The sequence below is a fragment of the Corvus hawaiiensis genome, chromosome 10, assembly GCF_020740725.1.
Source record: "Corvus hawaiiensis isolate bCorHaw1 chromosome 10, bCorHaw1.pri.cur, whole genome shotgun sequence".
NCBI lineage: Eukaryota > Metazoa > Chordata > Aves > Passeriformes > Corvidae > Corvus > Corvus hawaiiensis.
In genome coordinates, this window is record NC_063222.1 from 14,561,398 (window position 1) to 14,586,857 (window position 25,460).

Here is a 25,460-nt window from a genome sequence, read left to right on the forward strand (position 1 = left end):
GACACTGTGTCAGAGAGGGATAAAGACCCTCCCTGAAAGTGACATTTCCTATAATTTTGTTTATATTAATTCTTAATGGTCTTAAAATGTCTAAATAATCTTAACTAGCTAAAAATGTGTGGAGAGGAGACAATGTGTGGAGATCTCTGCTTTTCTTTCCTCAAGACTTTCCAGCTTATTGCCTGAAATGTGTTGCTGAAGATTGTCCCCACCTAATGTCACTGGAAACCACAGCTGTAAAAGCTGTACAGGTGGAATGAACTATGCATGTTGATGCTGTGAGGATAGCAAGCCCTAAAGCTCTGTTTGTCTCTCCTTGGATTTCCATGAAATTTCCTTCCTGGATTCTGGATCTGACTCATTTTGCAACCATATAGGTTACTAAATAGATTAAGGCAGAGCTTTATAAGAACTTCTGAAGTTTGGAAGAGCGGCTAAATAAGCAAGAAATCCTCCCTGTGGGAAAATGGCCTCTCTTCTCTTAACCCTACAATTCTGTCTCTGTGCTTTCAGGCCTGTGCAATCCTATCAAAGTGCTAAAGCAAAATTATTTAGGGAAAGATGAAAGAGAAAAGTAAGAAGAGGAGCAAAGGATAACAAATTGCAAAGACAAATAAACCTAAAACACATTTTAGAAAATCTTCCCAAGTTAGGAAGGTCGAAAAATGAAAACCCACCCCTTCCCCGAAATTTATTTCAATCAGTAGGACTACTCAAGAAGTAAGTTTTATCTCAAACTTAGAAATGTTGATTCACATCTGACCCTCAGCAAAAATGCAAATCTGTTAGTAGCTTCCAGAATTCCTCTCAAGTAATCATTCAAATAGCATTTATATCTAGAAAATGTTTCTTACATCCTACCATTTACTTCCACATATTTGAAAAAGAGATTTGAGTTAATAGACACAGCAATATAAGTTATTTTAGTACTAATATAAAAATGCTTAACTTTTCCTTGAGTGACTATAGCTTGAGAAAACCATTGCTTTTATGGAACATTCCTTCCTGGTTTAAGTTTGCATGTGATTTGGGAATGCCTTATTTTGCTTTACATGTAGCACTGCTGGTGCTTACACAACTGTTAAGAATTACAACACTTCTTTCCAATTATGAGTTGATACAAGAAAGTCTCTATGTTATAAATCATATGTTGTTTTTAGAAAATCACTGAGAGTTTTTTCATTGGCCACATTAGAAGTTCAGCATGTTCCCACAGGAATATTATGATGCACAGGTGATGAAGTTTCTGGAGGCAATCAGTTAGCATGGTCCTGCTTGAGCTGGGGTGATTGGACAAGAAGATCTCCATAGATCCCTTCCACCCTCAGCCATTCTGTGATTCTGAAAAGGAAAATTTAATTAATGGTAGCCAATGGTAGTTGATGGCAAATAAATTATTACAATTTTGAAGAAAAATGTCTCCAAATTTTGTCAATGTCAGAAGTTTAGCATTTAAGCAGCCTTCAGGTACTGCAGGCTCACAAAGTGTAGGGCTGTTTGAAAAGACAATAAAATCCTTAAATGTTACGTTCTGGAGGTACGTTTGCATCAGTATAAATCATGTCATTTGACTTAATTATACAGAAACAGTGCTTACTCTTATTATCTTATTATTAACCCCTATGTGAGTTATTTACGTCTCAGTCTTGATTAATTATCATAATGATTACCTGCCTGTTGTGGTAATAATAAAGTAGAAAATCCAGCAACAAAATAATGAGATTTTTAATATTCTTTTTAGGTGGGACTTAATGAGCACAGAGTGTAATAGTGGGTCTCGAACATAAGGCAAATTACATTAACTTTTAAGAGGCCTTTTTTTTTTTCATTTACAGATATTTACTTTTTGTCAACAGAGACCTAAAAATGTTTAGGAGCCAAATAAACTAAATAAAATAAAAAGTCTGTTTCTAGTTCATGAGACTTTCTGAGATGCAAGAAGAGTAAGGGTCTATGTACAGCTGATCCACACTCATGCCAGCATTCCCGCAGATGCTGTGTGCTGCAGGCTGCCCAGCTGACCCTCACAGGTGTCACCCCCCATTTCCACTCCTGCCACTGCAGCAGCTTCCACCAGCTGATGAGTAAGATCACGTGAAAAATTTTAAAATCAATTAAATTCTTCATCACCAGAAGCTATGGTTATCTAATGTTTAGTCAAACGCGGAATATACTCTCAGTCTAGTACCAGAGTAACGTCATGTAAGGCTGATCCAACAGGGTTATCTCCATAGGGAAATGAGAGAAGTTTGCTGACTGTGGGCATTGGAAATGAGATTCAATAACGCTCTAAGAAATTTACTGCAAGGTACTAATATTGCAAATTTATTAGTGTACAGCATATGGCTCTGATCTGAAAATCCTGAAGCATGAGATCATTTTCATTGAGTGGTCCTGTGGGATGAACATCTTAAATTCATCTGGAATTCTGCAGCTGGTGTACATTTTGGAGGATTACTTGTAAGTGTTCGTTTTGCCAGCATATTAAACTACTGCTGCATCACATTAATTTTTCTGCTCTTAATCTCAAATTAAACATTTTTTTCACTACAATTTCTTAGTATACTCTGCTCTCTTCTCACTGTTGACCTCCTGATGAACATATAATAGCCCACAGGAGATAAAGCCATGGACTGGATGAAATAGCAGCCTTTAGAAGACCAGATTGCCTTTAGAGATTTCACTGGTTTTCTCTGAGCTTCCTTGATTTTGTTTGGAGTTAATTATCTGCTTTTCATCTGAAGACAACTGAAAGCAACACCTTCAAGCCACATCACATATATATACAGAAAGATCTTATCTCCCTTGATAATGAGATGCCCTGATAGAACATCTGAAGTATGTTGGCATTATTTGCTTCATTCTTACAAAGTAATCTTGTATGTACATGGCTTTGTGTGCTGGGAGAACTCTTTTCTGATTGTCTAATTAAACTATACCTCATGTTATTTCTCTCAGTGTTTCAAACATATTTGCACAGTTTTATTATATTTTTGTTTAAAATCCCTTATTACTCTTGGTTAGTACAGGCTCACACAGTACGGTAGGACACACATGCTGATCAAGTATAGTTATTTTCTCTGCATAGGTGTCTCTGTTTTTGAGACAAAACTTCAGGAGGAAACATTCTGGAGTGAGTGTCTCCTCCAAAGGCAAAAGGGCCTCCCCTTTTCCTCCGTCAATGAGACAAATGGGTCACAAGAAGTGAAAGTGGGAAAAAGAAGCCAAACTGTTTATTAACACACAAACAAAACAGGGTATAACAGGATAAAAAAAACCCCCTCAAAACTCAGCAAATTCCCGGAGAGGGAACAGACACCGAGGCTCGGACCAGCCAGGGCCACCCCTGCAGGCTCCCCAGACCAGTGAGGAGGGAAGGGAGGCAGTGAGTCTAGGGGAAGGAAAGGGAAAAAAGAACAAGAGAAAAACCAACAGAACCTTTTCCCAGCTAGCTGGAACACAAAGGAAACCCAGAAAAGCAGCACAGTGCTCCCGGCACACTCCCTCCCGAGCCCTGCCCAGACCCTGGAGCCCTTGGGCTGAGCCGTTCAACTGCCCCTCACTGACCCCTAAGGGTCAGGGGCTCCAGCCCCGCCCTCCAGGTCCATCCTAAAGGCACAGCGTCCTTGGGCATTGAGCGGACGGTTAAGGAATAAAGCAGCTTCATAACGTCACCCCAGGACATAAGGATAAAAAAACCAAACACAAGTTGTTGATGAAATCATCTTTCATAATATTAAAAAATCAAAATCTTTGTTTCATTAGAACATCTTCAAGAAGGATAGATCTTAGTTAGATGCTACAAAGCTGTCCGTGGATTAAGAATAAAGCTTAGTACCCTTATTTGACTTTGTTCTGATCCCTTTGAAACATTGATTGCTTTGATTTTCCAACTCTGCTCTCAAACCTCTCTTTCATCAGCTCTCTGAATGCTACATGGAGCACTCGGAAAGTCCCATGCCACTTCTCCCCTGAGGCCTTTCTCATCTGGTTTTGCTCTTTGTCTTTTTCTGGAATTGCATTTGTGTATTAAAGGTTACCATGTTTTATTTCTCTATGGATATATGTTTGGGGATGGTTTTGTTTTTTAATATAGAATATATTGAAGGCCTTGGCTTTGCAATAAATTGCATTGTGAATACATGGTATGGCCTGTCCAGAGGTTATTGCATGGTGAAGGCAAAAACAGAAAACAGATTTTATGTGTACATTAAGGAATATGCAGCACCAGCTTATTATAAAGTTCTCTGATGCTTCAAATGCTCATGTGTATTTAACTTCACAGCCATGGGTAATTCATTGACAGTAATGGAACTACTTTTGTCCACCTCACATAAAGTGTTTGCTTATACAGGAATGAAAGTTTATGGCGTCAGTCACAGTACAGTTCCTTGGAGGAATGTTTTTACTTGCCTTTCTTCTCAGTGCAATGAACCTTACATAAGCCCTACATTTGAAGAACTGTCTTTAAACAAAAGGGAACTGTGTCTTCCACTTTCAGTGGTTACAGTGGTTTACAAGCAAGATATCTTAAGCCTTCTATTATATTTTTAAGCAAAGTAGAAATGCTTTTCTCAGTGAATAAAAAATGCTGGCATTTTTCTTTGCTCTAAGGATGGGCTTAAAAGAGGTCATTCTATATGCTGCATGAATGGTTGGAGGATGGGAGAGAGAGAAGAGTAATAGCTTTTATTTCTTAATCCTATTTTTTTAAATAGTGTTAACGATGAAAATGTTTGCAAAGAAGATTAAACTCCACCAAACCTTGGGTAGATTGAAATGAAGGTAAGTTTAATGTCTGAGATTATCTTTTGAATACTTTCTTCTTTTTTTAAGTATTACTCTCTCAGCTAAATATAGTTCTGATTTTTACATTTTTATAGACCATGTGAGTTCCCTGTAGGCACATTGTCTCTCTTCAGTGATTTATATAGTTTGAATTATAGGGGATGATAAGCATTTGCTGTTCAATAGTGTAGTTAATGCTCAGCCCCCCCGGGTAATAGAGCAGTGAAGCATTTACTACTCAGTGGTAGTTCTGCAACAATCAGCAGCAGTGCGGCTCTATCACAGTAAATTTATATCAGTACACTTCAACCTCGGGGAGCTGAACATTCACTCAACATTGCCTAGGGAAAACAATCAGAATGGACATTTTCCAGTCTTTTTAGGTGGCACAACAGGAAGAGTTTACTATTGCAAGCGGATCAGAAACAGGAATTACTTATGTGCAACATGAAAATTATCCAACCTTTATTTTCTCTCCTTTTTTTTCCCTTTCAGCATAAAAAGTAAATAAATGCTTGGACTATAAAGCTTTTGGAAAGCTGAAAGTTAAAAAAAGTTTCTGGCAGGCCCACTGCCATTCTGGTGAGATGCCAGAGAGTCTAGGAGGGCTCCGAGCCCTTCACTCCTGTGCTTAGGAGGAACCTCCTCTGTAGGTTGGTGAGCTTTCAGGCACTGTGTCTGTACAGCACTTCTGTTCCTGTGATTGTGATGAGAAAATAGCAAGGACTGAATCAGCCAAGCAATAATAGCATTTCTCTTCCAGGTTATTTTTCTTCAATAGGCCTGAAAGCATTTTATAAAGGAAGCCAATATCAGCAGAGTTGAGGAGCACAAGTAGTGTTCTCCTCTATCTTTCTGGTTGCAAGACATGATGAGGGAAAAAGCATGAAATTCCGTAAGATCAATATCTGTCTCTGAACATGGTGTCACTGGCAGAATTTGGGGATTTTTTGGTTATGGGTCAGTTTAAACAACACCAGGCCTGCTGACAACAGACAGGGTACACCTGTCTCAAAAAGGGAAAAGGAGTTAGCAGGTCTCACTGAAAGAGATTAAACTAGATTTGAAGGAGAAAAGGGAGTGTTCCTGGAAGTCTAGGAACAGTGATCATCCCCCTGTATACTTGGCACTGGTGAGGGCACATCTTGAGTATTGTGCTCAGTCTTGGGACTCTCATTTGAAGAATCACATTAAGTTGCTGGAGAGTGTCCAGAGAAGGACAACGAAACTGGTGAAAGGTCTAGAGAACAAGACTTACAAAGAGCAATGAAGGATTTGGGGTTGTTTAGCCTGGAGAAAAGGAGATCTGGGAGAGAAAGGACATTGCGTCAAGTTGAGGGTCAACCTCTTCTCCCAGGTGCAAGTGATAGGATAAGAGAAAAATGCTTCAAGTTGCACCAGATGGGTTTAGATTACATATTAGGAAAACTTTCGTCACCAAAAAGGGTTGTCAAGCACTGGAACAGGCTGCTCAGGCAAGTATTTGAGCCACCATTCCTGGAGGTATCGAAAAGCCTCGTAGCTGTGGCACTTAGGGACATGATTTAGTGGTGAACTTGGCAGTGTTCAGTTAACAGTCAGACTTGATAATCTTAAAAATCTTTTCCAACCTAAATGCTGTGATTTTATCTTTGTATGAAAGATGTTGAAACCAAAGCAGAAGGAGGCCCCAGGCAGTAGCCACAGTCCTTCAGCAAGCCGGTGACAAAGTAAAAATAAAGCTGAGGTTCCCAGGGTGTCTTGCTTAATGCTGTGGCTGCTACATTCAACACTGCCCTCTCTGAAATGCATCTGGAAGCCCCAGGCTGTAGTACAGCCAGCATCAAGAATAAGGACTGACAAAGTTAATTTTTCTCTTGTAAATTATAAAAGATGAGACAGAGTAAAATATAAAAGAGGAGGAGAAGAAACTGCAGTAGGGAAGATGAGTTTCTGCCTAGAAAACAGTGAGAAAGTGTGAAGTGGGATTTCTGTGAAGTGGGATTGTAAATGCTCCAATCCCACAGATGCTGTTGAGATTGTGAGAAAGATGATTGCAGTGAACTGAAGAGGTGTGAACTCTGTTTTGGTGACAGGATATCTACAAATAATGACCATTATACCTACACTGCATTTTTAAGCCTGACTGGTTGTAGAGACCCAGCAAGCATAAATATAGGTGTGCTTAAGTGCATCTCTCAGGGCCTACAGATCACAACATCAAACATCTGCCAGCATCTCTCCACCCCAGAGAGCCTGAACAGTCTGTCAGCAGGAAGGCTTCGAGCCGAGAGGGCAAGTCAGGTTTCCAGAAGATGTCTGTGTTATGCTTTGTGCTTGCCTGCCTGCTGCAGTGTGGAAACAGTGTAAGGACATTGTGAAGAGCCTCAGAAAGGGTAATGTCGACAGGCAAGTGGAAAAGATTGAGGAAAAAAGCATGATTTTTGTTAAAATCATGGTCACAGAACTGCTGACATCCCCTGGCAATGGTGAGAATGTCAATAATTAAAAAGAATCTTCATGGCATTAGAATTGGGACTGTTTTGAAATCAGCATAAAAATTAGGTAATGCAAAACTTTCAAAGAAGAGGAATCTGTTGATTTACCAAAATATGAATATTGATCTAATATCGATATCCAACTGAGACAGACAAAAACTCTCTAACAGTTTAGAGTTAGAAAGTGCATGTTTTATTGGCACCAGGCACTGCATGGGATAGCTCCCTAAGACGCAGGGCCCGATACAAGCAAACATGGCACTTTTTATTTCCAAATATTATGAATATCCAAAATACAAATGCATGTTCATAACATTAACACCTCCCATTCTCCACTTCATATGGAAATGAGCTTAAATGTCATTAAGCATGCATAGTGTGTGTCCTGAATTGAGTCGGTGGTCTCGAATTGGGTCAGTGGTCCCAAAAAAGATGAAGTAACTCATCTTCCTCATTTTGACCTTTTTGCCTTTCTGAACTTTAACAATCCTAATTACTTTGGTGACCTCTGAGTTTCTTCTTGCGTGACTTTTGAAGGGGTTCCCACAAAGGGAGGAAATTGGTAATTGTCCTTGTTCCCTACACCAATTTATCAATGTTTCTATTCCTCGTTCTAAGCACAGCTAAGCAAACATACAAATGACAGATCATCAGTAATTTGGTAATCAGTTACTAACATCTTAAAACCCATTTCAGGTCCAGCTCTGTCAACTATTTTAATTAACTCTAGCTGGGCCCGAATTCCTTCCTACTCTAACTAATTTCAATACAGCTAGCCTATAACTAAAATCTTTATGTTTCTTCTAAATCTATGTTTCAGAATAATGGGAGAAAAAAATTAAATGTAAATGGCTAATTGGCCAAAAACCCCGAGAAGATCCCAGCTGAGCTGTTCCAGTCAGTGCTCAGATGGGCATGGCTCTCTCCCTGCTGTCAGCAGGCATAAGCATCATTCACCCACACCCAGCCTGAATATGACCTTAAAGCATGGACACTGACAACAAAGTGAGGGGGACCACTTACATAAAGGCCGGCATGAATCCTGCAGAACTGGCAAAGGCAAATCTTATCCAGTTAAACAGTGTGGCCTGTTTGGTCAGTCTAGTCAAGGAAATCAAAATTATATTCTAGTCCTAGAAGGGAGTTTAAAACTGTGAAATGGAAAAAGAAAAGAACTACGAATAAAATCAAAGACAAAAATGAAAAGGTCACACTTAAAGAAAAGATGAAGGGGCACTAAGCGAAGAGCAAACGAGCTTACTATGAGGCAGAAGAATAATTTCAGCAGCTTCAGGATTCAGGTAACTGACCATTGCTCCACCTCAAGCTATAAAAGACAGGTCTCTTGGGGAGAGTGGTAGTAATATTTGAATGATTTCAGTAGTAATATCAGAAGGAAGTTGAGAATAATGAAGGACTCATTCAGTCAAGATTCAGAATCTGTGGTGTCAGAAATAGGAGAGGAATAGCTGTGGAAGATACAGTATTAATGCTGTAAGTCTCAATGCTCATGTAGGTAATACAAAGAATCTGTATCACTTTATCTCTAATAAAGCATTTACCTCTGCTGTTACCTCCATCCTCTTCCCTGCATCACCGTGTGCCTAAGGCAAGAGGAGTGAGTCGAGGCATAATGTGGAGTTACACAATGCAAATAAAGGCAAGGGTGCCTCACAGAATATCTGTTATAAGCAATCATGTGTATGATTGAAAGAGTGGATGTCTTCCGTTGAGAGGAAAAAGATATTTCTTTGAACTCTCTGGAACTGAAGGAAATCATGGATTCAGTCAGAATGGTACTATACCAGACCACTTTTATAGGCTCTTTCCAGAGCAGAATCACGTATGGAAACAATTTTTGATAACGTGCTGTAAAATACATTCCAGGGAATATTCCCATATTGGCAGAGATTGAACTAGACAGTTTAATAAGCCTTCCATCCCTAATTTCTCTCTCCTTGTGATTCTTTAAGCTGAAGCCACATAATTTTATGTTCTCTATAGCTTTTGAATTATCCAATATCTACTGATTTATAGTTTGACTTTTGTATAAAAAACACCAGGTTGACTGAGGAAGAAGGACACCCTAATCACAATAGCAGGTTTCAGACACTTCATTGCCAACTCCAGCCTCTTGTTTTATTTATTTATTTAGTCTGTGAAATGAAATATACCATAAGAAATATCTACACTGACCAGTGTCATCTAGGGTCTTTATTAAGTCCTCATATAAACAAAGCAGAGAGCAGTAAAAGTGATATGAAAATACCGGGCAAGATACACAGAAATTAGATGATGGTTTGGGAAGGCCACCCTCATTTTTTAAGCTTGAGTGTTGGGAAGAGGTGGTGTTATATCATCAAATAATACATATATTCTGTGTACTTACCAGGGACTGTGCACACTGCACAGCCTTTGATGGGCAAAATGTAACTTTTGGAGGTGTGCCATATTTCACATGATGTGAATCTAGAGAAGACAACCTGTTGCCTCAGAGCATCTCTGAGTTTCACGTCTGTATCAGGTACTGTTGGCAAGCTAAATCTTTAACAAAAAATCTGATACATGAAACCCCAGCTTGGGAGTAGGTGTTATGGAAGAGAGAGGTGTTTGGTCTCATCTCACCTTACTGTAGAAATCTAAACCTTACTATGAGAGGAATCACCTTCTGAAGGTACTGCTCTCTCTGCTGACTATCCTACTCCTACAAAACGGAGACACAGGCACTTCCAGAGGTCACTTTATCCCACGTCTCTCGTAAGAGGAATGACTTCAAATCACCAAGAGTAAAGGTTAACCTTCACCTTCCAGTATATCCAGTTTGATTGGATAAATTTCAACGAACAAATGGAATACTTCTGACATTTTTTCTTGAAAAACTATGGGGGTTTAAGAAGGCTGAAGTCTGTAACAAAGTTGTGCTAGGCTCCAAGGCTTTGATAGCCTTCATTCTTACCAGTGCAAGAATGAGGAAAATTGTAAAGCACCAGAAACCTTTATTTAAAAATCAAAAATACTTTGATCTGTGCAAGATCTTTTAATAAGCTGTCGGGTGAGACTGTCCACTGTTTTGTTAATGAACATTGCAATCAAAACAATTGTGAAATGTTAATTGGTGAAGAAAACTGGGAAAGGAGGTCTATGTGATTATAAAAATGTCATACCAAAAGTAGCAAGATAAATGCTCCCCCTCTTCAAACTGTATTCATTGTCACACTGAATGCTACATTTTCCAAATGATAGTAAGTGAATGAGGATCTGAATTGCAATTAAAGAAATATTCATATACAACATTTACATGCTCAGAAAGGAGGGAGTGAGAAGGAGGGGGAATAAGAAACCAAATAATATGTTTGTGTGTAATATCCTGAACATTAGGTAATTTTCTATTTTTAGTAGGGTTTTAAATAGTATGAGGACTGATTATGAATCAGTAAGTCATAATTAATTATAAATCACTTTTAACTCCAGTGTAATCTCAGGTTTTGGGAGAGCTCTTGTTTGAATAACTAGAATTTGAATTTTTGTATTCAAGACATGTTTGTATCATCTAGGATTCTAGCAGGAAGTCTGTTTCACTTTGAATGTGTCAAACCCAAGCATGACAGTGGTGGTTCCTCATGAAGTAGATATGCAAAAAACAAGTGACTGGAAGTATCACCCATATTGATTTTTCTATCAGCAAGAGCTTGCTGTGTCTGTCTTAATAATACAGTTGAATCTGAAGCAGGATAATTAAACATATCTGTGATGGGCTTAATCCTGTGAAATACAGAACACCCAAACTCTACTTTAGCAAAGCAGTGAACAATTTCTTTTAAGACTGTGTTTATATCTGGAACATTCTTAAACACTGTCATTGTGGGGGCTGACAGCAGCGACTGCCTAAAACAACTTCCCTGAGGTGTGTGGGAAGCCCACAATGAGTGTCCTGCAATTTTGGATCAGTTTCAGTTAAAAATCGATTTGGAATATCCAGATGAGAAGTGCTAAAACAGCTGAATTAGTATTTGAAAAATTTGGTGTACATCCATTTACATTCAGCCAGACTGATGTGCATGCTGGCTCCTGAGGCCTTCAGTGCCTGAGTGGAACCTGGTGAACTGCTCTTACAAACACCTCAGACAGGTATGAACACTATTTATTGAAAAAAGACTACTTCAGACACGTGACATTAATGTTATGGGGCAAGGTTGAAGTGGGTCTGTGATTTGTATTTCCTTTTTCTAGAATAACAGAGCAAAATTTGAAGCCACACATTAGAATAAAGTTCAGTGATGAGGCAGAAAATGAGAAAGGCAATTCATTTGTACTTGCAGATTATGTCTTTACCTTTAACACAATGAAATGGCCCAACTGTGCTGTAGACTTGACTTTGTTCAAGGTAATTTGATATTGATCAGCCTTCAGCTGTAATGTTACAGCAATCAAACTGATCAAATGTAATGCTACAGATATGGTTTTTCAGACACATTATTTCTATGAGAAATCATCACATTGCAGAGAAAGCAAGCAGACTGGCAAAAGCATATTTATCAAGCTTAGTTTCTTTTTCCACCTTCTGATATATTTGTACTGAGTTTTATTTTTAACCTCGGAGAACAGCTAAGAAATGTGTGGTTATTTCAGACATTCTATGAAGATTGTTTTTTTTCATTTGCAATCCTTTTCAATGTACTAATAATGTGAACAAAGAACTTAAAACAGACATTTGAAAAAGAGGCAATAGCTGAAGTCTTAAATTCAATTAGTTACTCCAACCCATCTCTGAAATTCAGTAAGTTCTTTAAATTCAACGGAGACGGTTCTCACTCGCTTTAATGAAGAGAGTGTTTAGGCCCTGCCAAAACTCATATTTATAAGTGAGACACATGCACCTGTCTTATTCTAACTCCCTGTGTTACAGTGCTGGCAACAGTGTCCCTTTCCAGTGCAGCACTAAGTCTTCTGGGGCTTTCCAACTCCATATACCATTTGCAGCTCATCAAGCCCATGACCACATAAGATTATGTACACTTTCATACCTACTTCTGTTGTTTCTACTGTGACAGTAAGATTGAGCCAAGGCATATTGGCATTCAGAAAATTTATTTGATCTTTGACCAGTATGATTTGTGTTGCATTTCTACAACCAGGCACATTCTGAAAGATATTTTATTTACTGAAAAGGTATGAAGGTCTTATTTACACTATCTTTTTTCCTGCATCTTAAATATCTTAATTTTATAACTTTTTTTTTGTCTTGAAAAACAAAAAGTGTTCTTCAGTGGGGAAATAAATGTTCTCAAGAGTCATGCAATTAAATCATGGGGGGTGAAAGGATCATGCAATTGAAATTTGGATAGTGATTTACCTTAATACTTAAAGGAATTTAGAATTACAGGCTTCTCTCTCAAGTTCAATATATAAGTAGAGGTAATTGATGTCATTGCTTAAAATAACCCTTTTTCAGTGGGAGTTGCAGCAGCATCCAAAATTCATCAAGATATGGATGTATGTTGCTCAGCCAAATAAACACCATGGTCTTTTAGACAATTAAAGGCATTAAATCTTCACATATTAGATTCTGACTAACAGAGTCTTGGGCAAGCTTTTTATATGAAGACTATAAAACATGTTAATTAATAAATCCAAGTGCAAACTCATTAACTTAAGACTGTATAGCAGAAACACGGAAACAGTTACCTTTTTCCCCTTAGGATGACAACTTCACAATTATAAACAGAGCTTGCAAAGACACGCTTAGTAGGCACTTCTTTCAGATGAGCTAATTAAGAATGTTCTGTTTATTTTTGTGTGCACCCAAGTGAACAGTGCTATTATGGCAGGAGAAACTAGATAATTTTAAAATCCCAGTCACAGTTGGTTGAAGTGGCTAAGTTTAATTTTAAAACAGCGGTTCAAACTCAGGTTGGACACATTTTCTTCAGTATAATTTTAGAAGATAATAAAAATGCAAACCACTCCTGAGGGTAAATCATGTCACCTAGAAGAGGAATTCAGATGTCCTGTTTAAATTAAAAGTGCTGACTTAGAAAAAACAGAAATCATAAAGATTCAGTTATATGCTTAATAAAAGATTTAGAAGCCTCGGAATGCTCTTGTCCAGAGAAGAGTAAGAACTGAACTATTTTTTGTGCAGCATTTATGCTTGCTGCAGCATCATGTCTTTTGTTATTAAATATATTTGTACCCATCAAAACAAGTCCCACTGGTTACACTGGTGCTTCATTTGGTCATGATGCTTTGTCATCTGACAAGAATGGATTGTTATCAGTGAAATAAATTCAACAGTAATCCCTGCTGATGTCTGTCTGTTCAGGAGCTAAAAATAAACACATGCAAATATTTCTGCTGAGAATAATTCTTTTTATGCTACCTTGTGAGCAATAATATTAACAATAAAGTAGTATAGCTGCAGATGTAGCCCTGAACATATAAAATTTTACAGCAGCCTTTTCCATTGTAATATTAAGGGTCAAACTGCTGTTGTGGCAGAAAAATACAACAATGCAAAATATAGGAATCCTTACTCCCTGTATGAAGACAGTAAGAATCAAGTGAGCTTTCATAATTAGCAAAACACCGCTAGCTGAGCTGCCAGATATATTGTGCGTATGTACATGGTACATTATAGAAAGAAAAAACAATGCACCTGGTTATGCCAGGGAATGTACCAAAAAGCCACATGGCTTTTTAGTAGCTATATTGCTCTACCTTTTCCTAATATAATAATGTTCCTTTACTTGTTCTTGGTTTATTATTATAATGCATGCCAGTGACGAGAAGTCACTCCTTCATAGAAAACACTATTGAAATTTGCTTGCTGTCCTAGGGAAAGAAAGAATGAAATCTCTTTATTTTGAATTCAGTGTTCAAAATTCTACTTTATTCACTATACTTTTAAGCAGCCTTTTTTTGTTGTTTTGGTTGGTTGGTTTTTTAGATTTTTGTTTAATTGAGAAAGAAAGCATATTGACTATCTTGAAGGTTTAATACGCTCACATGCACTTTTTATGTCTTAGTCATTAGGAAAATCCTGCTTCTTAATCCCTGTCACTTGATGTAAGTTTATTGTTTTTTACATCTTGAGTACAAGAAATTTAAATGCTTTGCTGACAAGCCAGTAAAAAAGTACTTTTGCAATCATTCAGTAACTATGGAAAATATCTTATCTGAATCAGGTTCTTGAAATTTAAGCAATAAAATTTGGCTGATTTTCTTCTGAGACAATCAGTTGTTGAGCCGTGTTGATGTTAATGGAATTCCCATCTTTCTTGTCCCTTGCTCTGTCTCTCAGTGTGTGTTTTTCTACATTCTCCTGCTTTTGAACCAATTGACTCATTTAAACTGAAGTCTAACAGGTGTTTGTGCAGGTTATTACTACAAATTTAAGAAAATATACAGGAAGTTAGAAGAGGGACCTCTGTACCTTCTCAAACATACGCCATGCTTTAGGGAAGACAAAGTAATTTTTTCTTCTATGCAATGGAAAAACAACCACTCACATTGTCCTTCCCATCTGACACAACTAACAGGGTCAGGTAAATTCTCTGAATTCGCTTCCCATGTAGTTCTTCCAGAACCACAGCTGCTTTGGGCTGAAATTAAATGGAAATTGCTAAGGCTGCTATTCTGAGCACAACATTATTTAAATCAAGCAGAATGTTTTCCTGGTACTTCCTTGTATTCCAGAAAAATTCCATGAACAGTCTTTAGCAGAAAAAGATTTCTCTTCCTACCTAGTAAATGGAAATTTGTCTACTAGATGCTGTCTCTTGGCCTCCCTGACAAAACAAAAGCCAAATAAAACAAAATGTCAGCAGGTGAAATGGAAATGTAGTGCAGTGAAGTTTTCAATGCATTAATACCTAAGGAGTTATGCAAGAAATCACCCAGTATCATGAGGGGATAACATGATGATGGTAAATCACACATGTGAATGACAGGTACAATTTTAACCTGAGAAATGTTTGTTTCTCCTTCAGTAAAACAACTTATTGCACAGAGAATGAGGTTTTGCATCACTCCATATTGAACATTTTTTTTTCTTTCTTTAATTAATCTATTTTACTAAAGTGAGAATTTTTGTGTCAAGAAGGCATTTGGTGTCAAGAAATCATTTTATGTTTCCAACATTGTAAAACTGAAATGACTTGACCAGAAAAAGTCATATCAGAGCAAATAAATTTCCTAAATAGGGAAGCCTGCTTACAAATTTAGTGCAATTGGAAGAGAGTAATTTATATTAATATAATTGTACTTGCCTAATACAAATTCCTGAGTACAACAAAATTTCAGGGTGTTCGGTTTTCACACTCTTGTACATTTCTGTACAAAAGATGGGAAGAGGGAGGACTCAGAATCTGAATTTGTTGTTTCACTAAAACAAAAAACCGAAATCAACATTTTAAATAATGTTAAAATCAGAAAGCCATAGACGGTTCTGGTGTGGATTAGAAGGTGTAACACAGACTTATGTGGGTTGAGCTGGTTGACGACAAACTTAAAAGTTGACCAAAAATGTTGCTGGTCGTGTGTGTTAGTTCTCCCTGTGCAGGAGAAAGAGTTATCCTTATGATTAGCTACAGGGCTGTTTAAAGAAATATTAGAATCTAGAGTAAAAAATTAGTCACTGGAGTTCTCCATTTGAAGCTTTCTCTAAGCAATTTTTCATGTGCTAACTTCTTAATGAAAAATTCCCTGTATTTCTGCTGTGGTCAAATTAAATGTCAAAAGTCAATCTCTATTCTTCAAACTTTAACCCAGTTCCTTGTTTGGCAAATCCAAAATATGTGTGGATATCAAAGAAGTACTGTAGGTTTGTTAGAGCTTGACACCAAATTAAAAAGAAGCAATTTGGTCTTCTATACCACCTGACACATTCTGACTTCATCCATTTTGGGGATAAAAAGTGACAATGGATATTTATTAGTCACAACACCAGGTCAGCCCAAGATCATGGGAAAAAAAAATTTAAAAATAGAAAGAGAATTTGTTGTCAGATGGATATTTTTATACTCTGTGGCAGAATCTTGTTAGAGGAACAGAGTTCCTGAAAATGGGAAAGGTCATCTGTGCATTATTGACATCCATCACAAACCAAGCCCAGGCCTTTGCTGAAAGGTTCTGTATTCAGGCTTGATTGCCTTTTAAAATTGCAGCTTTTTTACTCATTTTTGCTTTGCCCATGTTTCATCTAGAAATAGAAAATCTTTAACAAAGAACAGGTAAGGAGACAAAATGGGCAGTGAAAAGTTAAAAATATCTAGACAAAGGAGCAGATATGCTGAAATATTGCAAAAAATGAGCACCTGTTTCCTAGAGGCTTCATCCAACAACCAGAGTTTTTAACATTATTCATGTGTAAAGAGGATGTAGAAATAGCTTCTCATGTTTTTAAAAGTATAACACATATTCTCTTTAATTACCAGAAATACTACTACTAAGTATAGTACTAACACTATAAGAAATATTTTTCTTTTTTCATGTAATGTTGTGGAGTTGGTTTTTTTTAAACCTGTGTAACAGTGCATATCAAACACTGAACCAAAAATTAATGAGTCAGTAGATTTTTTTCAGAAATTAAAGACAAAGACAACTAGTTCTTGCTGTTCAAAGTATTTAGAGTTTCATTAGCAGATGTGCTACTAAAAATTGTAGTAGGTGTACTGTGAGGTTGGAGAGGAATGGTTTTGCTGTTCCCATAAATTCCTTATCTGATTCTTCTATCTGCTGTTTAATGACATCACTCTTTGAATATTATATCAAAAGCAGCACAGTAATTTCTCTTTTAGTTTTCTTTCCATGATTATATTTTGCAGGTTGGAGAATACACAACAATAATGGTCCCTACCTCTGGGTTTGTGTTTTTTCCCAAATAGGTGTGATCTGATATCCTCTCTTTCCTCCAGCCAGGTGGATTTGTGGCAGTGTGTAATGACAGAAGTCCAGCATCTTTACCCATAAATCGGCCTGGAATACAGCCCACTGAAGCTAGAAAAACGTAACAGACTTGAGCGGCATTCAGGAGCTCTGAAGTGAACACAGCAGAGACCCAACATGACTGAATTTTCCAAGCCCCACTGCAAGGTAAAACTGCTGTAAAATAGCAAAAAACTTGTGTAAAATTCTTGGTAGTCTTCTGTGAATGCTATGCTGTTACTTTCGATGCAGAAATCCTACTTTTAATATCTGAGGATTCCTTCCCTTCTGTTTTGTTTTCTGTTTTGTTTTTTTTTTTGACAGGTAGCCCTGAGGAGTCTCACTGGAGAACCTCATTAAGAAGAGTTTCAGTAGTAAAAAATAATGACATAAACCACATTATTTTCCTACTGAGGTCTTGAGAGAAAAATGCAGTGGAATGGGAATAGGTAGAATTTGCTTATCAAACCATTAAAGAGCACCATATAGTTGCAAATAAAGCATTAGGTAATTATTAGAAGTGTGGATTCAAGTTCCAGAGGATAAAAAACCCAACAAAAATCATGCCATAAAAATCTAACCATTTTCCTATTTCTGTGAATTCCAGCTAGAAGAAAATGAATTGTGTTTGATTTTATAGATAATGTAAAAAAAATTACAGGGAGAGAAAAAATCATGTGGGACTAAAAAGTTGTACAATTAATTAAACTATTCTGTTCTAGGAAAGTATTATTTTTTTAATCCATGAGTAAAAAACCACTTTGTATTATTTTTCATTGAAATATTACAATAATCATTTTGAAGCTATTTGGTTCAGGAGGTATTCTGTAGTCTGGATTACTAAATGATAGAAGGTGTAATTGAGTGATTCAGCTGGCAGCTGGCTTGGTGGAATAAGAAATGTTAGTTTAGACTCCAGTTTATGGTTGGTTGTTTTCTTGTTTTACCCTCAGGAAGAAGCTTAAATGTTTAGTTCTGTAGCTTTTCTAATTTTCTACGAAGTTCACAGTAAAGCATAAGGAAACTTTGACTAGTTTATATTGGCATTTTTAATTAAATGTTTTGTTCTTGTTGTTGCAAACCAAAATTTAAACAAAAAATCAGCAGCAGGAGATTTTAACTGCACAACATTCCTTTTGAGCTGGAGACAAAAGCTCTCATTGGTGTCACTGGAGAAAGTTTATGTCTTTCTTTTTTATCTAAAGCCTGTTTTAATTTGTTGAGTTTTTCTAGCTGAGTTTGTGGTTTAGTCACTTAGCTGAGCCCCTGCAGTTGCTAATGATTAATCTTCACAAAATTGTTGTCTGGGAGAAGATGATTTATCTGTATTTTATAGGCTGGAACAAGGCACATCAGAAACAGTAAACATTTTTGGGGATCTGGTGCTGCGTTCAGTGTTTATGAACAACACTTCCTGTACCTGAGCCAAATGCCTGTGTCGTGAAAGTGTTTTTCTGTGTTGTTGTGCTATTAGTGCACTAACAGAAGGAATAAATAGAAACTTTAAATTCAGTGAACCAGATTGGTTTTGGACTGGCTTTGTGTAGTGCTCTGTTATACAAACTGTAGTGGAGTCTGATTTCAGGGCCCAGTTGCAGCAAAGCATCTCTAATGGCAGCATTGTGACCTGTTTTTCCAAAGCAATGAGGCCTTTCCATAACCTTTTTTATCTGTTCCTCTCTCTGTCTTGATTTGCACAAGCCAAACAACAATTCCATCAAACAGAAGAATAAGATGTTAGCTGAATGCCTTCATACATTTTTATGGGTGCCTGAGGGTCCCTGAAAATGCTATTTTTGCAGAATATGAACTTGAAAACAAAGCTGCAAACAGAGTGGGAGCATATCTTCCACTTCCTTTCACACCTGCACAAAGAGTCATTTCCACATGCCTATGGTCATTACATCTCCTCTATTTACATTTGATTGCATGTGAAGTGCACATTCAATAAAAAGCTGGCTAGACTGAATTTTGAAGCTGTCTTGAAGCTGCTTGTTATACCCATTTTTTTGGTGAATCCAGAACATAGAACATGTAGAATATCAACATCATAGAATTAAATTCTTGCTCTTTGTTTAACTTGGGACTCCTAAACATACACCTGCTTTACTAAAACCTTAGCTGTGAAAATTTGAACTAGGTGAAATAATTCAGGCAAACAAAGCCCAAGCCAGATACAATAATTTAGAAGCAATATACTTTTTCATGAGTATTCTAGGAGGTCAAGTGGGAAATACTGACTCATTCCGCAGAAACTTGAGCCCAATTCTTACCACATTCCTAACCTAACTGTGCAGATTCACCAGTTCAGCTGCATTTCACATAGGCAGCTGAATGCATAGGCATTTCTTTGGGTTTGTATTTTTTTACTGAATGTGATATGAGCTGAGAGCTGATTTGTTTGAGCCTGGACTTCTACTGAATGTGAACCTTGCCCTCCAGGTTTTTTTAATTCTTGATTTTCAAAAAGCTTCATCTTGGTCATGAACTCTGGGGTTTTAATACAAATTGTTTGCATCATTATTTCTAGAGGAATGATTCACTAGTTAAAAAGTAACAGAGGGGAAAGAAAAAACAACGATAAAAATGACAACCAAGCTTAAGGGATTTCAACAGAAAAGCAATAACCTGGATCCCTCTAGAGGCCGTTTGTGTAATATTTGGTAGGAAAAAAAATCTGAACTTGTCTCCCAATTTGCTGTCTACAAACAAAGGAAGCTTATCTATCTCATGTTGTTGCTTATTAACTTTCCAGTGCATTTCTGTCTGGTGGTGAAAGCTGCATAATTATTGTACTTTCTCTCCTTCAAACTAGTTCTTCCTTAGAACCGAGCAATGCAGCAGGAGTTTCTGCATGCACTGATTCAGAGTCTTAAATTAATTCCTAAAGGCATGTTTCCTTGAAAGCTGTTTTTAGAAAGCAAGTGTTTTATATCAGAAGCCAGTTGAGGCACCAGAAAGTTAGGTTTCCACTTGTGGTAGTATTGCCAAGGAGTTAATTAAACAGGCCAAACAGGGATATGGCTACTTTCCCATTTGTGTGCATTGATTCTGATCTCAGGCATAGTGAGAATACTCCTTTGTGTGAAAAGCCAAATCTTAAATCCTGTAAGAGACAAGACAGACCATTATGATGGTGGAAACCTGCAGGCAATTACCCAAAGAGGAGGTGGTTTCCTTGGAAAAGAGCAGTGCTCAACACAGCACGGTAAGGAAGAGAGCTTTCTGAACCCTTCCCATTGCTTCTGGTGTACAGTAATTTCTCCACATTAAATGCTTCCTGAGGCTGAGAGCACTGCTATTCCAGTGTCTCACTCAGGATAATCTCCTTATTGGGGGTGTGCGTGGACATAAAGGATAGAGATCCCACTGGTGTACCAGCAGTCTCTGTGACACAGCAGACTGTGAAAAAAGTGAGTGAAGTATTGGCAATGTGTCACAATCTGTCCTTCAGTGATTGATTGAAAAACCTCGCCACAAAAAAACCCCCCTCAAATCAATTTAGATGGATAATCGAAAAAAATCAGAATGTCTTCATAGTGATCTTGGTCAAATCCATCAAGGAAACCTTGCTGCCAAGGTTTTTGTATGTATTTTGTGTAATTTGAGTTGATGGTATGTAAATACTTTGCAATTAAAATGCCCTTTATAATATTTTTGGTTCATCTCTGGTCCTTATTCTGTTTCTCCTGAACATTTGTTGTTCTTTTCTCCTTTCTAGAAAAGTGCTATAGTCCTCTATCACTGTGTTATTCCATGGGATCCTACCAGCTATTTAAAAATCAATTTTAATTTTTTAATTAAATTAATATGAAGACTGGTATATCTATTATACTTCAGGCATGGAGAAAAATAGGTTTTGATCATTCATTTTGTGCAAAATATCCTTTTGTACACCATGAAATATAATTTTATCCACATGAGTGAAAGCTGATGAGGTGCTTTTGAAGAACTCTTGGCTAAAATTACCAGACATATTCAACTTTGCTGTAAAGGTGAAAAGAATAATGTTATAATGAAAGATAAAGATGTGGGAGAATACTCATAAAGGCTATTTACAAAAGAATTTATAGAGAGCACCATCTTTTTGTGCAGCATTATGTTGCCTAGGGAAAAAACTGTAACTTGTGTATATCAAGCACTACAATATAGCAAAACATAGGGAGATTATGCATAATCTGGATTAATGTTTTTACCACAAAATGTCAGCGTACCAGACTAGAATGATCTGGGGTTCACAGAAAGATCTGGTAGTGTCAAAATGTCTCTCCCTTACTTTTGTTCTGGAGCTCAGCCAAGAACTATTGATGGCATGGGAAAGACTCCAGTGGGTCTGGTCTCATTCTTCACTTCACTCTTTTCTCTACTTTGCCTAAGTACCACTTTACATTTTGCCCACGAATTCGTTCAAAGTTTCATTTCAGACCAGGAAGTATATTTGAAAGTATGTGAGCTGACACTGGGTACTCGTAAGCAATATAATTCTTTTATTCTGGCTTGATCGGCTGGCCAATTGATTTATGGGTGTTTACTACTGTTTTGGTTAATTAAGTCGGAAGCAATAACTCAGGGGCTGCATCGCCAGCAAGGGGAGCTCTTTGCTAGCCTAGGGAGGTGTGTCCTCACCAGGAGCCTTGCTCTAACCTAAACTGAAACTACTGGAGAGCTGGTATTCAGTTTTCTTTTGGCCCTTTTGCAACTTTCACATTGTGTTCCCGTACTGTTGGTTTGTAAAACAAGGGGATGATGGCTAAAAACAGGTCACTTATACATTATTTTATTTCCATGGAGATTTTATGGCTTTTTGATTTGACAGCCAGATACTGTATTTATTCCCTTCACCACTTAAAACAAAGGGGAGATTTTAACCTTTCATTTTTAATTTATGTTTTTGTAATAAATATATCCTAGTAGTTTTAGTAAAATGGTACAGTTTGCCATACCAGGAATATGGGGGATGCAGGGGACAGTCTTTCTGTACTTTTCACACTATAGGCTCATTGCCCACAGATGAATGTTTATAGGAATATTTCCTTAGAGCAGGATGTCAACCCAATTTTTCCATGATCTACTTTATGGTTTCATAAATGGTTTAAAGTGTAGGGCAGTGAAGAATCTTTTAGTGAGAACCAGTGTTCCAAGAAGCAACTTTATTTTAAATTCTCCTTCTTTTCTACTGCAAACTGTCTTGATTAGAAAGGATTTTAAACTAAAATATACAACTTTCCAGTCACGTAAAGGGAAGCACGGAGAAAATTTCATTCAATCAAAGTGAGGTGTCAGGATTAGTTTTATAACTCAAATTCTCAAATGAATCCTGCATGAAATCCAGACTGAACATAGCATTTGCCTGCTAACGCTAGAGGTATTTTTCTTTATGTACTTTATTAGTGTTGAAGTCTCATTTATTTGTGCTGGCATGTGGTTTACTTGGTGTGTTACTCCATGTATGCTGGCAGTGTTTTATCCAAATCATTCTGTACATCCATTGGTTGGTGTTAAGTTTACCAGCACTCTGAAGGTCTCTCATTTTGTGCATAACTTATGCTCTGTAGTGCTTGTGCTTGTTCCCTCAGAGCCCACCAGTGGTCTTACTCCCCCATGGTAAGAATGCTATTGCCATACTTAGAGAAAAGCAAGTCTATTTTGGCAGGGAAAATATATTAATTTAGGTGTGTAATTCTAATTTAGTAAGACAGAGGAAAATGCATCCTCTCCTCACACGTCCTTGTGTGCTCAGCAGGGAACCTGTTCTTTCCTCCTGCTGTGCCGAGGATGAGTAGAGCAGGGAGAATTCACCACTCCTTGGAGATGGCTCCTTCTCACTCCATGGCTTCAAACTAAAACTGGAGGGGAAGGGAGATTGGATTTCTGAAAAAGTTTAAAAGAGTTTCCTTTTCTCAGTGCTTCTGAGGAACAGCAATCAGTAAATTAACAATGTTAGTCACGTCAGTAACAAAAAAGTCCAAGAAAGTAGAGTTTACATCCCCAGAGTATGGGTGGAGGCACAAACTGTGGGATGGGCTAAGTGAATTCCCACCTGGTGAAGTTGGAAATTGTGTCCAGCTCTCTTGTACTCAAATCCTACTCCATGAGGCCTCTCACTTTTGCTCCTTTTGAAAATAGTCATTTTATGAGCCATCAGTACCTTTTCTCTGCTTTCATTGCCATGACTGAGTTCCCTGGAAATGCTTTGTAGCCTTCCATGCCTGGCCAGCTCTTTACAGCCCTGGACATATTCAAGCAGAGCTTTGAAGGAGATCTGCTTAGACAAATCGTGTGAACTCTGGAAACAACAGAAATATCTTCCAGCTTGGCTCCCCTGTCCCTGAAATCTCTTGGGGCTTCTTACCTAGAGCTGGCTCAGCAGCTTTTGAACAAAGATGCTGCTCCCTCTCTTCTTCCTGACCCATTCCATTCTGGAAGGAATTAGGAAAAAAAAGGAATTTAAAAAAGCATGTAATCATAAAATGCCAATATTAAATAGCCACAATCCTTCCCTTGCAGAGGTCATTTCTCGAGTGGGAAGGTAGAGAAAAACACTGTATACAAGGAAAAAAATGCTCGCTAAACAAGCACTGAGAAGAGATCTCTGTAACTAAGTATGAAATGAAGGGGAAACAGTCTTCATAAGATGAGAGAGTGGCTCATTCCAGCTCTCCACAGTACTCTCACTCCCTGTAACCTGTTGTGTTTCCCAACCATCTCAGAAACCAAAGCTCCTCTGTGCTTTCCCTGAGGTCTTCAGGGGACTGATTGTTTTTCAGAGTACAAAGACCTACTCATTTAGCTTTCAGGGGCTGTCAGTGGTGCTGTGAAGCCACTCATATATTCACAAAAGAACACTTATAGATCTCTGTGGGATCACCTTGTTTTACTACTGCTACAGCACAGTGAGGCTGTGCCTCAGATCACTCCCAGGCAAACCTGGCTTTTGTCCTTCATAAAAGTCAGGTCTCCCATAAACCACAACTCAGTTTAGAAACATACTGAGGGACTGTGTCCTGTTACAAAGCAAGGAAGGGAGAGAATAGTTTCACTCAATCAGAACAAAACAAACAAAAAACCCTTCTCTGAACACCCAGTGCAATAAGCCTCAAGGCTTCAGTTACTTGTGCTCCTCTCAATTGTGCGTGACTTTGTTAGAGGATTCATTAGTTAAGGCTAATGAGTGCTTGCCTACACACTCTCATCTCCATAACTAACACACCAGCACTTGTCTCAGAGCATTACAGTGACATTACATCAGCTGAAAGAGCCAACTGTGATTTATTAGACTGCAAAACAAAAAAATGTAGAATTATTTAGTCTGGATATGGGGAGGTGAAAAAATGTTGGACTCTGATCTCATGTATTTCCTTAGGAAAGGATACAGTTGTTCTGCCCAAATCAAGGCCTCTGTATACTCTTTGCTTTATCTTTGTATTCAAAAGTACCATGCAGAGCAGGCTGGATTTTATGGCTCTATGCTAACATTCTCTGTCAATTTACATGAGCATTGAAGGCGGTGTCAAAACTCTTGAAACTCAAGCTAAGGAGCAACTGACAAACTCATACCCGTACGTTCTAATATGGAGAGGTGTAACATTAACTCCAGTGGAAGAGTGCAGGGACTGTAAACTGAAGAAGTGCTTAAATGCTCTGATGCCTCCCTCTGCCCTGTTTTACATCAAACTAGTACAGTTGAATTGAATGGGAAAGACAGAGCAATGTAGCCATAATTCATGGCCAGACAGTGCAATTTAACTAAGACAACCTCCCCTTTGAACTGAGTCAGTGTTGACAGCTTAAATTAAGTCAGGGATTATTTTGTAGCTTCGTGTTTGTGTGCTGCAATCAGACCTGGAGAATGTCCCTCAAAAGAGATACTGGAATGACTGGAGCCACTTTGAGTTACTGGTGTTGCAGGAGAGGCAGTGAGTGCTGTGGTGCAGAAAGTACTGGGTGGGTAATCAGGTGCAGAGAAGGGACTGATGCTGAAAGCCCCAGCTGGTATCAGCATTCAAAAGGCCTGCTGATACCCAGCTCCCAGTGGGAAGCTTCCCATTCCACAGGGCAAAGATGTACTTCAAGAAATGTTTAATGGAACAGAGAAACAAAAGTAATTAATTATTTTGTCACTGCTCTCATGTTGTTCTGTAAACAATGGACAAGTTGATTAAATACATTATTTTGGTAAGTATTTTGATGTTTAATCATTAGTTTTGCAGGTTAGGCTGTTAGATAGGTGTAGTCTCTAGATGTGCTGCAATTGTTATCAAATAGAGAAAT

At 37.9% G+C, this 25,460-nt stretch overlaps 1 long non-coding RNA gene across 3 annotated transcripts in view; it reads left to right on the forward strand.

Annotated features, from left to right (window-relative positions):
* Positions 1-25,460, forward strand: part of LOC125330595 — a 473,930-nt gene that overhangs the window by 441,227 nt on the left and 7,243 nt on the right. The window contains exon 9 of one of the 3 annotated variants that reach the window (XR_007205625.1): positions 17,150-18,711. The exons of 1 other annotated variant lie outside the window; for it this stretch is intronic. This is a non-coding gene — a long non-coding RNA (uncharacterized LOC125330595). Of the gene's footprint in view, positions 1-17,149; positions 18,712-25,460 lie in introns of those variants that run through there. One more of the 3 variants, XR_007205624.1, reaches the window with a different exon arrangement.